Genomic DNA, 13,537 nt, shown 5'->3' on the forward strand with positions numbered 1-13,537 from the left:
CGCTCCGCCTCCGCGAGGACGCACTCGCTGAGCGGGAGCGAGCTCTCGAGGAGGCTGAGGCCACGACCAAACGGCTGGCGGACAGCCTGTCCCTTCGCGAGGCGGCGCAGGAGGAGCAGGCGCGCCGCAATCTCGAATGCGTCCGCGCCGAGAGAGCCGCACTGGAGCAGCGGGCTGCTGACCTCGAGGCGCGGGAAAAGGAGCTGGACGCAAGGGCGCCTATCGGCGGGGCGGCCGCGGGCGAAAGCGACTTAGCCGCCCGCCTCGCAGCTGCCGAACACACCGTCGCGGAAATGCAGCGAGCGCTGGACTCCTCCACCGGGGAGGCCGAGGCCCTTCGCTTGGCGGGCGAGATTGGGCCCGACATGCTTTGGGATGCGGTCTCCCGCATGAAGCGCGCCGGTCGGCAAGCAGGCCTCTGGAGAGGCCAGACGACGGTGCCCCCCACCAATCTGGAAGGCCTCGCTCCGCACCTCAACAGGATGGCCTGGGTCCTCGAACGACTCCCCGAGGAGCTCGAGAAGACCATCAAGTCATCCTCGAGGGACCTCGCCCGGGGGGCGGTTGAACTCGTGCTAGCGAGTTACCAGGCCCGGGACCCCAATTTCTCTCCCTGGATGGCGCTGGAGGAGTTCCCTCCCGGGACCGAGGACGACGCGCGCGCGCGTGTCGAGGATGCTGCTGACCACATCGTCAACGGCTTCGAGGGCTCGGCCCCTCGGCTCGCGTTCGCCCCCAGCTCTGACGAGGAGGGCGACGCCAGCGGCGAGGACGACGGTGGCGACGAGGCCGGCGACCCGGGCGCATTTGAATGAGCCCCCAGGCCCCCGCCAATCTTAACTTTTTTCTTATTCTTTCTTCTAAGGCCTTCATGCCTCTTTTTTGTACAATTTAACTTAATCTGCAATGAGAAATGATGAAAAAATTTTTGTGTTAGTTTTATTTTGCTATATATGAGATGAGGATGATCTGTGCCGTGGTCTTTTTGCGTCTTAGCTTGAAATAAGGGCCCGTGCCCAAGTCCCAGTCCTCGAAAAGCGCGGGTCGGGGCTAGTGCCTGGGGAGATCCACATGTCGAGACTGGCCAGGCCGGGAACGTGGTGACCGAGGGTTATGGGTGACCCGATTGTGGGTTTTTGCCGATTCCCCCCCGGAGTTCACCACGCCCCGGGGCACGGCTCGGTTCTGGGCCCCGTTTGGCGATTTTAGCTGACCGAACCGAGCCCCCGAGGGCAAGGTTGAGTACGAGTGACCTTATTTTAAGTCAAGATTCTTCAAAAGGAAAAAACGGCACAGACACAACCTTTAGAAAATTGAAACTGCTTTTATTGAAATGCTGAAATAAAGGAAAAAGGGATATATGTGCATGTGTGGTAGCCCCCGGCCAATCCTGCACACCCGAGGGGGGTGCGGGGTTGGCCTGAGCCAAAACCTGACACCCGACCCCCCCCCCTCCTCAGGGGTAGAAGCGACGAAGGTGTTCGATGTTCCATGGGTTAGGCAGCTCCGTGCCGTCGCCCGTGGCCAGCCGTACCGAGCCCGGCCGGGGGACACCGATCACTCGATACGGACCCTCCCACATTGGTGAGAGTTTGCTCAATCCAGCACGCGTTTGGACGCGGCGTAGGACGAGGTCGTCGACGCAGAGTGATCGGGCCCGGACGTGGCGCTGATGGTAGCGCCGCAAGCTCTGCTGGTAGCGCGCGGCTCGGAGGGCCGCGCGCCGCCTTCGCTCTTCTAAGTAGTCGAGGTCATCTCTGCGAAGCTGATCTTGATCAGCCTCGCAGTACATGGTGGCCCGAGGAGACCTCAGGGTGAGCTCGGATGGGAGAACCGCTTCTGCGCCGTAGACGAGGAAGAAAGGCGTTTCCCCGGTCGCTCGGCTTGGTGTGGTTCGGTTTGCCCAGAGCACCGCTGGCAACTCCTCGATCCATGAATCGCCGTGCTTCTTGAGAATATTGAAGGTCTTGGTTTTAAGGCCTTTGAGGATTTCTGCATTGGCGCGCTCCACTTGGCCATTGCTTCTGGGGTGGGCAGGTGAGGCGAAGCAGAGCTTGATGCCCATGTCTTCGCAGTAGTCGCCGAAGAGTTCACTAGTGAATTGGGTGCCATTATCCGTAATAATACGGTTAGGCACTCCAAAACGGGCCGTGATGCCCTTAATGAATTTAAGAGCAGAGTGCTTATCGATCTTGATAACCGGATAAGCCTCGGGCCACTTAGTGAACTTGTCGATCGCAACATACAGATACTCAAACCCGCCCGGGGCCCGTTTGAACGGTCCCAGGATATCAAGCCCCCAGACAGCAAATGGCCATGACAGTGGTATGATCTGCAGGGCCTGGGCCGGCTGATGGATTTGCTTGGCGTGGAACTGACACGCTCTGCATCGCCGGACCAGATCGACTGCATCATTGAGAGCTGTCGGCCAATAAAATCCTTGACGAAAGGCCTTGCCAACCAGGGTGCGCGAGGCGGAATGGGCTCCGCATTCGCCTTCATGGATATCGGCAAGAAGCTCAACGCCTTGTTCCTGAGGAATGCATTTCAGGAGGATTCCGTTAGCCGCGCGCCGATAGAGGGTCCCTTCTACCAGCACGTAGCGTTTGGAAATGCGTTGTACACGTTCACTCCCTTCGCGGTCCTCGGGTAGAGTCTTATCTGTGAGGTATGTTTGGATCTCAGAGATCCAAGCAATCAATCTAAGGGAGCTTGGAGCGCTCCCTTCGGGTCCCGAGGCCTGGACTCCGACGGGCCTCGGGGGCCGGTCAGGCGCATCCGTCTCCCCTAAGGGGTCGGGTCGCGCCGACGGCTGGGTAAGCCTTTCTTCAAAGGCGCCCGGTGGGGTCTGGGCTCGCGAGGACGCGAGCCTTGAGAGTTCATCGGCAACTATGTTATCCCTTCTGGGTACATGCCGAAGTTCTATCCCATCGAAATGGCGCTCCATACGCCGCACTTGGCGTACGTAGGCGTCCATCTGTGGGTCAGAGCACCGGTACTCCTTACAGACCTGGTTAACGACTAGCTGGGAGTCGCCTAATACCAAGAGGCGGCGGATCCCCAGTCCAGCTGCCACTCTGAGTCCGGCAAGGAGTCCCTCGTACTCTGCCATATTGTTAGTCGCTCGAAAGTCGAGACGGACCAAGTATCTGAGGACGTCTCCGTTCGGAGAGGTCAACGTGACCCCCGCACCGGCACCCTGGAGGGACAGAGAACCATCGAACTGCATCACCCAGTAGGTGGTGTGAGGCAGCTGCGAGGGGTTCGTGCTGGCCTCGGGGATTGAGACGGTCTCTGGAGCCGGGGTCCACTCTGCCACAAAATCGGCGAGGGCCTGGCTCTTGATAGCGTGGCGTGGTTCAAAGTGCAGGTCGAATTCAGAAAGCTCGATTGCCCATTTTACCACCCGTCGTGTACCCTCTCGATTATGCAAGATTTGCCCGAGGGGGTAAGACGTAACCACAGTGACCCGAATAGCGTAAAGCATCTTCTGGGCCTGAGGGTATCGGGTTTTGGCGTCCCGAAGGGCCTCACTAACAAAGTAAACAGGCCGCTGCACCCTTCGGCGGGGCCGATCCTCTTCGCTAGGGGCCGTATCCCCGGGGTGCTCTTTGTCCAAGTGACCTCTCGGGGCACACTCGTCTCCTGTGCTGATGACCTCGGGGTCCGAAGATGACAGGTGCGGCCTTCCCACAGTGGCCTCGGGGCCATCCTGAGGGTCGGGGGCTCCTGGCGTCGTCAGACACGCGGGCAAAGGGCCAGCTCCGGTCGTCAGGGGCCTCAGGCCTCCGTTCGGCTCGGGGGCCTCTTCTCCCTGCTCTCTCCCGGGTTGAATCAGCACAGGGGTAGCCTCGGGGTCAAAGGGTGGTAGGTGCGGCCTTCCCACAGTGGCCTCGGGGCCTTCCTGAGGGTCGGGGGCACCCGGCACCGTCTGACAAGCGGGCAGAGGGCCGACTCCGGTCGTCGGGGGCCTTAGGCCACCGTTCGACTCGGGGGCCTCTCCTCCCTGCCTGCTCCCGGGCCAAGTCGGCATAGAGTGGGGGTGCGCAGAATGGGGATTGTCCTCATCGCGCTCCACAACCAACGCTGCACTAACTACTTGGGGGGTCGCTGCTAAGTAAAGTAACAGGGACTCATTTGGCTCCGGGGCGACTAGAACCGGGGGAGAGCTAAGATACGCCTTTAACTGAGTAAGGGCATGTTCAGCTTCCTCCGTCCAAGTGAACGGCCCCGAGCGCTTGAGGAGCTTAAACAAGGGTAGCGCCTTCTCTCCCAGCCTTGATATAAAACGACTTAGGGCGGCCATGCAACCAGTGACGCATTGCACATCCCTAAGTTTGCTGGGGGGGCGCATCCGCTCGATAGCTCGAATCTTCTCGGGGTTGGCCTCAATGCCTCGGGCTGAGACCAAGAACCCGAGAAGCTTGCCCGCAGGCACACCAAACACACACTTATCGGGGTTCAGCTTTATGCGGGCGGAGCGGAGGTTCTCAAAAGTTTCCGCTAAATCTGAAAGTAAAGTTTCTTGGTCGCGCGTTTTTACAACCAAGTCATCGACATAAGCCTCAACATTACGTCCTATTTGGCTACCCAAAGAAATTCGAGTAGTACGCTGAAAAGTAGGACCTGCATTCTTTAACCCGAAGGGCATTGACGTATAACAATAAGTTCCTACGGGGGTAATGAACGCAGTTTTCTCCTCATCCTCCCTAGCCATGCGAATCTGATGGTAACCAGAGTATGCATCTAGAAAACACAAAAGGTCGCACCCCGCAGTGGAGTCGACTATCTGATCTATGCGAGGCAGGGGGTAAGGATCCTTAGGACATGCCTTGTTAAGGTCGGTGTAGTCGATGCACATCCGAAGCTTGCCGTTCGCCTTGGGAACGACCACCGGGTTTGCCAGCCACTCCGGATGGATGACTTCACGGATGAATCCGGCCTCCAGAAGTCTTGCCACCTCCTCGCGGATGAAGGCTTGACGTTCCGGGGCCTGCCGCCGCACTTTCTGCCGGACCGGCCTTGCGCCCGGCCGCACGGCGAGACGGTGCTCAATCACCTCCCTGGGGACCCCGGGCATGTCCGCTGGTTTCCATGCGAAGACGTCAGCGTTTGCCCGCAGGAAGGAGACGAGCGCGTCTTCCTATTTGCCATCCAGAAGACCACCGATCCGTGTGGTCTTGGATGGGCCGTCGCCCAAGGCAACCTCCTTGACCGGGACCTCGTCGCATGTGGCAATCCGCTGCCTCGGGGCGGTGGGGGCAGAGGGGCCAAGCCTCTCATCACCACCCTCGGGCTTGGACGCAGCAGCGAGGTGGTCCGCGCGCTGCTCCATGCAAGCGAGCGCGACTTTAAGGTCGCCACGGACAGAGATGGGGCCACCAGGGCCCGGTATCTTCATCTGGAGGTAGGCGTAGTGGACCGCCGCCATAAACTTCACCAACGCGGGCCTCCCCAGGACCGCGTTGTAGGGCAGACTGAGGTCCGCCACATCGAAGTTCACCCGCTCCGTGCGGAAGTTGGCGGGTCCACCGAAGGTGACCGGTAGGTCGATGTGACCTAATGGCCACGTGTGCCCCGGCGTCACACCGATAATCGGCTGGGACGGTCGGAGCACCATCCCCGGGGCCTTGATGGCATCAAAAGCCGCGGGGGAAAGGATGTTGAGGGCCGCTCCTCCATCTACGAGGACACGCCCCAACTTCACGTTGCAGATGGTGGGGGAAACCACCATCGCAACCTGCCCTCCCCGGGCAATGCACGGTGGGTGGTCGGTCTGGTCGAAAGTGAGAGCAACCTCCGACCACCGCGCCCGACGCATCGCCTCATGAGTAGGGGCCATGGCCAGAAGCTCTCGCTTCATAGCCTTGAAGCTCCGGCGAGAGACGTGAGCACACGCTCCTCCATCGACGGTGGCAATGGTGGCCCCAGGTTCTTGGAAACCTAGGTCATCATCACCATCATCGACGTCAACAGCGGGGGCCTTCTGCTTGGCCTCACTTCGCCGTTTGCCGGAAGGAACCGCCGGGGACTTGCCCTCACGGCGTTCCTGCCTCCTGTCCTCCTCCCATTTCCTCGTTCGCTCGGCCAGGTTTTTGACCGCACGACAGTCCGCGAGATCGTGGAGGGAGGTGTTGTGGACAGAGCACCACCTACCGGCGAGGCGCTCCCTGCTGGGTGTACCAGCCTCGTTCTTTTTGTCGCTCGCAGGCCTCCCCTTTCGAGTGGCCCGCGGAGCGCCCTCGACGGCGAGGACATGACCCTCGTCGCCGGAACGGTCCGGCCTCTTCTTCCTCCTCCTGTCACGCCGCCCTGTCTGAGCGGCGGATCCGGGGGCGGCCGAAGCTGCCACTCCGGAACCGGAGGAGTTCCAGGTCCAGGCCTCCTCCTTACGAGCCACTCGGTCCGCGAGCTGAAAAAGCTCTGCGGTAGTCTGGGGCTCTTTGGAGGCAATCTTTTCGAGCATGCGGTTGTGCCGCACACCCCCCCTGAACGCGTAGATCACCGCGTGTGCAGGGATGCATGGTATAGTATTGCGGACTTGGCAAAACCGCTGAATGTACGAGCGAAGCGACTCATCATCGCCTCGCTGTACTGCATGCAAGTCCGCTTCTTCGCCTGGGCGCGGATATGTGCCTTGGAAGTTCATGGTGAACTGTTGGCACAAATCTTCCCAGGAGTGGACCGACGCGGGTGGCAGGTTCATTAGCCAACCCCGCGCCTGTCCTTTTAGGGCCATGGGAAAGAAGTTCGCCATGACCCTGTCGTCACCCCCAGCGGCCTCGATCCCGGTCGTATAGACCTGGAGAAACTCGGTGGGGTTGACGCTCCCATCGTACTTCTCGGTGATGGTGGGCCGGAACCTTGGGGGCCAACGGACATTCCGAAGGCTCGCCACAAAGGCTCTACAGCCAACACCACCGGCCGGGGGCACGGAGGGCTGATCTTCACGTCCGTGTCGAGGTGACACTCTGGACGAGGAGGCGCCCTCCGTTGCACGGGGAGTACGCCGGCTATTACGCCGGCGCTCGATGTTGAGGCGGGCATCCGGCTCCCCATGCTGATCCTCCCGAGTCGACGGTGTCGACGAGGGAGTGGCAGCCGAATGACGTGCAGCCGCCGCCGCTCGCCGCGCCCTCCGCCTTGATGACACGGAGCCGGTGGTAGCGGCGCCGGAGGTCTTGGTGGTGGCGGACCGTCCACCAGCACCCAGGCGCTGCTGTGCCGTCATGACCAAGTTGGCCACGTCTTCCAGCCATCGTTGGGCTGGAGACTCCGGGTCATGGACGACAGGCGGGTGTCGTAGGAGCGCGCCAGCAGCCTGAAGCGCACCCTGAGGCGTGCTGCCGTCGCCGTAGACGAGGAGGCGACGCTCCCCATCTCGCCGTTCTCCTGCATCACCTGCGACTGGTGATGCCACGGATTTGTCGACCCTCTCAAGCGCCTCCCCCTGCTTAGGGCTTTGGCGCGGAGGAGGTGGGGGAGTACGAGCTCGTCGGCGTGGATTCGGCTCCCCATCGTCGCCGCTCACACTCGGAGAGAGGTCGTGCGCCTTTGCTTGCTCGGCCATTAGGCTGAACAAGGGAAACTTGGCGCACACGGAAGAGTACGAGAGCTCAGAAAACACACGCTGAGCCCCCTACCTGGCGCGCCAGATGACGGAGCTCGTGGCTCCTCACCGGGAGACCGCGCAGGCCCCCCTTTGCCAGTCCGGCCGGGGGCTTAGGGTGAAATCTCAAGCTCTCGCTCTCCCTCTGTATGTGGAAAGATCACCCGCCTCGCAAGAAACGTGAGACACCGGCGATGTATACAGGTTCGGGCCGCTGCCAAGCGTAATACCCTACTCCTGTGTTTTTGTGGATTTGTGTATGGACGAGTTACAAAGGATTAACTCCCTTTCCCCTCAGCCTTCCAAAAGGGAAGAAGTCAAAAAAAGAGCCCCCTTCTAAATGGGCAAGGTCCTCCTTTTATATCTCAAGGGGATACCACATGCCCTCTCTCTTTCCAAACTGGACTGTTCTTTTTCTCTTTAATGGGCGGAGATCGGTACGGTTTCCATCCGGGAACCCTTCTGATGGGACAGCCCACACCTACCTCCACTCCCGGCGGAGACAGGCGCAACGTGAGATCGTGGCTACCCGTTGCTGACGCGACCAGTGCCAGACCGGTCATTCTTGTCCACCACGCGTCAGTTTAACAACGTGCATGTTTGCCCTTCTTCGTGTAACACCTTGCCTGTAATGGTTAGGATGAAGCCTGGTATAAATCTGACCAGGGCTAACGTGCCATCTCTAAGAGATAACACGCTAGCTCCGGCTTGAGACGAGAGCCTAGAGGCTTTCGTCTTGACGGGATGGGGCAAGGCGTGCGTCAGACCGCCAGTCGCCACCTAACCCGTGATCTGACCGGTCTGTGACTGGTCACAGACCGGATAAAGGAACGCGCTGTACTGCGTTGCATGCAGCGTGACACGCTTGACCAGACTGCAATAAATGCTGTTAGGTGAGCACAGCTGTGCTCACTTATCCCATATATGTGGCGCAGACTTCCTTAAGGGGTCGGGGTGCCTCGGCCCTCGGGGCCGGGGCAAGCGCAACCCGACCCCCCCCCCCCCTCGGGGGAAATCAGGAGGAGGGCGGACACCTCACCCTCGGGCCCGACGTCCCCGAAGGTGCCAGGCCACGTGGGCGATTGCGTCTGCCTCAAGCCTCTGGTCACGATACTCCCGGTCCCATATCACCGACACAGGGGAACGCCAATTGTTTGGTACAGAAGTTTTAAATGAGGCAGAAGAGAAAGTCAGAGCTGTTAGGGAAAGATTGAGAATCGCGCAGTCTCGGCAGAAAAGCTATGTAGACAACCGCCGAAGGGAGCTCGCTTTCGAAACAGGGGATTATGTGTATCTCCGTGTCACTCCGCTTAGGGGAGTACATCGCTTCCAAACCAAAGGAAAGTTGGCACCACGCTTTGTGGGACCATACAGGATCTTGGAACGTAGAGGTGAAGTTGCTTACCAGCTCGAGTTTCCCTCCAACATGCTTGGCATCCACAACGTGTTCCACGTCTCTCAGTTGAAGAAATGTTTAAGAGTTCCTGAGGAACAGGCAAGTCCGGATCACATCGAAATTCAGGAAGATCTGACGTATGTGGAGAAGCCGACTCGTATCCTCGAAACCAGCGAGAGAAGGACCAGAAACAAAGTAATAAGATTCTGCAAGGTTCAGTGGAGCCACTACTCAGAGGAAGAGGCCACTTGGGAAAGAGAAGATGAGTTGAAGGCCACTCACCCGCACCTCTTCGCCAGCTCTTCCGAATCTCGGGGTCGAGATTCCGTTTAAGGGGGGTAGGTTTGTCACGCCCGGAAGTTTCCCCTTTTGCTTGCTTTAAAAAAATTGGTTAAATAAATTGTCCGAAGAAATTATCTTAATTAACCTAGAGCTAATTCCTTAATTAATAAATGCAATTAATAATTGAATTCGGCGTGGTGGAATTTTTCTCGAGTTCCCCATGCTCCAATGCATTAACAAGATTTTTAATGGAAGTTTCAGAGCCTTGGAAATAATTTTAACCAATTAAAAATCACCAAAGTGCAATTTTCATCCCAGGAAAAATCCTTTCTTCTTTTTCTTTTTCCTTTTTCCTCCTTTTTTTCCTCTTCTTGGGCCGTCGGCCCAGTCCACCCGTCGCCCGCGCTCGGCCTCCCCTTGTGGGCCGGCCCGTTCTCCTTCACCCTCTCTCCGGGACGCTGACAGGTGGGGCCCACCTGTCAGGTCGTCCCCTTCCTCCAGCCACCCGCCTCCGACGGCAACCGCCGCCGAATCCGCCACGCCGCCGCCTCCTCCGCTCTTCCCGCGCCCACGCCGCGCCGCTCCCGCGTCCCCCCCACGTCGCCGCCTCTTCCCCCGCATCTCCCGGCCCGCGCGCGCGCTCGAGAGGGCGGGATTCGATTTCGAATCCACCTCTCTCACTCTCCCTCCACTCCCCACATCGCCGGCCAAATAGGGGCCATCCCCGGCCACGTCCGCCCCTCCCTCGCCCATAAAAACCCTTCCCCGAGTCCCCTCTCTCGTTTCACCCATTTCCCGTCCCCTCCCGTGCCTCCTACCGAGCTCGCGCCGCTTGTTGCTAGCGCCGCCGCTTGCCGTCGCCTTCGGCCGCGCGCCACTGCCGCTAGGGTCGCCGCCGCGCCAACCCGCCACCGCCGTTAGCTTCGCCGCCGCGAGAGCTACCTCGGCCGCCGCTCGGTTGCCGCCAATCGTCGCCGAAACGCCGCTTCTCTCGCACGCCGATGAGCTCTCCATTTCCACCCAACTCCGGCCGGCCACTCTAGTGGCCGTGGTCATCCTCCCCTTCCCCTAACCCGGTCATCGCCTTTCCCAGGTTGTGCTCGACCCCGTCCGCCGTTGTCGGAAGCGCCGGCCGCCGCTCGTCTCTTCCCACGCCGGTCGCCGCCATCGCCTCGGTGAGGAATCCCCTTTCCTCCTTCCTTTCCTCTCCCCCGTGAGCGCCGCCGCCCTCCGCGCGTGCGCCGTCGTCTTCGGCTACCGCCGCCGCCTTCGCGCCGGCCGCCGCCGTCTCCCCGCGCCGCCGGTCACCGCCGGCGGTCGTGCGCCGTCGTCGCCTCGCCATGGCCGGCCGGCTTGAGCCGTGCCAAGCCAACAGCCACGCCCCTCTCCCGCCCTGTGCCGCTGCCCGGTGGGGCCCACCAGCCGGTGGACCACCCCTCCCTTTTAGCCGCCACCAGTGGGGCCCACATGCCGACGCCCCCTCCCTCTCCCCTTGTGCCGCTGCCAGTGGGGCCCGCTTGCCAGCCGCCCCCTCTCCCTCCCTTAGTGCCGCTGACCAGTGGGGCCCGCCTGTCGGCGCCACCCCCTCCCCTCGCTGACGTCAGCCCTGGGCTTTATTGCGCAATAAATTGATTAAGGACTTTTCTTTATTAGTAAAAACACAGTTTATCTTCTAAAATTCATAAGTAATTCATCCGAGCTCTGTTTAAGTCCATTCAAGTCTCAGTAAATCAAGAAAAATGCAAAGAATCCATTAAAAATAGTTTTGTTTCCTGTTTCAGTAGTCTTATAGCATGTTTTGCTTGTGTGCTTTGTTTGTCGCGTAGGTTTCGGCCGTTTCGTCGATCCACGGTTTCTCGAAGACGTTGCTGAGGTCTCGTCAGTGCGAGAGCAAGGCAAGTCATGCAATACGTTTGATCATATTGTACCCAATTTACAAATATCCCGCATTTCTATTAAATGTTGCATCCTTTTACAATGTCATGTGGGATGGGTCCTAATACTCAGCCATTTATTGTTTACCTTATGCCATTGATAACTTGGGTATCAAAATGACTAGATGTTGGTTTAGGAAATGCTTAGCCATGCTTAGTTCAACTAGCACACACATGGGGATCACATTATTACATAGACTTTGACTATGAGCATAGCTTTGGATTGGTGCCACCGCAATGGTGTTAGTTAATTAAAATACATTGAATGGTGGGTTGTGGGTGCATGGTTTTGCTGGTCGCACCCATGGCAATTAAGGACCGGTTCACGGGAAACCCTGGGAGACTTACCGTGCTTACCACAAGCGGGAGTGGGTAACTGCTTGATCTGAAATATAGCTCGACCCTTTCCTAGGCACCGGTGGCGAGGGTGGGCGTGATGGAGTTGGGTCGGCCGGGGTGTCCGGTTGTCCAGCTGCCGGATTCACCGCGGCGCAAGAGGGGACCGCCCACTGCCTTTTGAGGGGTGGGGGTGAAACCTTAGCGTGGTGTGGATGGTTAGGGGAGGGTTATGTGGAGGGTCTTGTCACGATTTCCCCCTTTGCAGTATCATGGTGATACTTCGGGGCATGGCGACATGTGTGGAATCGTGTCTTGTGGGTACAGTTGTACACCTCTGGCCAGAGTAAAACTATTCGAATAGCCGTGCCCGCGGTTATGGGCGATCAACCAGATTCACCGTGATTAGTCTCACCCCTAGTTTAGCTTAATGAACTGGTGTAGTTCAGGTGGTTGGTTGGGCCTGTTGCAACGTGGTGTAGCGTTGGACAGTGTTTGGTTAATATTGATTAATTACTACAACTGTTTTACTGCCTTCAACTACTGCTTTTAAATGCTAGCTTTATGCAAAAGAACCTCTAGCCTCCTTTGGTTATATCCTGCATCATACCTCCTCTTCCGGTATGACTTGCTGAGTACAGTGGGTAGTACTCAGTCTTGCTCTCTTTTCCCCCACACCAGAGCTGAAGATCTTCCTAGTTGGAGCTGTTTTGTCAAAGTTGGTTTCGTCGCTGCCGTCAAGGATTGCCTGTGGAGTGGAGTCGCCCGCTGCTGAAGTCAAGCTTCCCGGTTTAGCTCGCTTTTATCTTTTCCGCTGCATTTGTAATCTTTTCTATTTTTGTAAGACGTGGATCTGTATGTCAACAATTGTCGTTTGTGTACCCTGGCTGGTCCTGGACAGGGATTTAATGCACATTCAGCTTAGAAATTCTGGTTCGAGAATTTCTGGGCGTGACAAACTGCCATGTGGCTTCCTCAAAACGCTCTCAACATGCCACATGGCACAACGTGAACCCGTGCCTAGAAGTTGAGGACCCACACGTGCGCTTTTGCCATGATCATAACATGGAGCGTATTTATCTCAAGATTAGTTTCCTACTTTGAATCAATGAAGCTGGCAAGATTAGCTATCCTACGTCAACCTAATATCACATTATCTCTACATATACATATATACACCGGTCAGTAGATTAGCAAATTTTAAATCGATCAAGCAGGCAAGATTATTACACTGGTGGAGAAACCATCTTTCGTCGGTCGGCCGATTTCCACAATAGTCCCGGATGCAATAAAAACCGGGGCTAAAGATGATCTTTAGTCCCGGTTCAAAAGGGTAACGGGCATATTTGATCTTTAGTCCCGGTTTGTGTTACCAACCGGGACTAAAGATCATCTTTAGTCCCGGTTCGAATGCTGTCAGGGCCTGTCAGGCCCCCCCGGGATCTTTAGTCCCGGTTGGAAACACAAACCGGGACTAAAGATCGTAACTTTAGTCCCGGTTGGTAATACCAACCGGGACTAAAGATCCCGGTGATCTTTAGCCCCGGTTGGTGCTACCAACCGGGACTAAAGTCCCACCCCTATATATATGTCTTCTTCCTCCTCCAGCTGCCCGAGCAAGCTTCAAAATTTCTTCAAAAAAGAGGGGAGGTCATGCCAAAATTTCTATTGAATTTATTTTGGTGATTACATACAAATCGGAGGTGCCTAAAAGGTTTGCAACTTCATCCTCCAATGTTTTTTTTTGTCATACTACATTTGCACCTATGTTTTGCACACTTTTTTTGTCTCCAAAATTTAGTTGTAAGTTGATGAGAGAGAAAATGTGTGTGGGGAAGAAAGAATATATAGAAATTTAGTTCATTTGCTAAACAAGGTTTTATAAAATAGTTGAGAAGGAAAACTCTAGTGAAAGTTAATCTTAAATAATAGAAAACAAACTAAAATGAAAATTAAAAGAAGTAAAACACATTAAAATTA

Source organism: Oryza sativa, chromosome 12 (genome assembly GCF_034140825.1).
Source record: "Oryza sativa Japonica Group chromosome 12, ASM3414082v1".
Classification (NCBI taxonomy): Eukaryota; Viridiplantae; Streptophyta; class Magnoliopsida; order Poales; family Poaceae; genus Oryza; species Oryza sativa.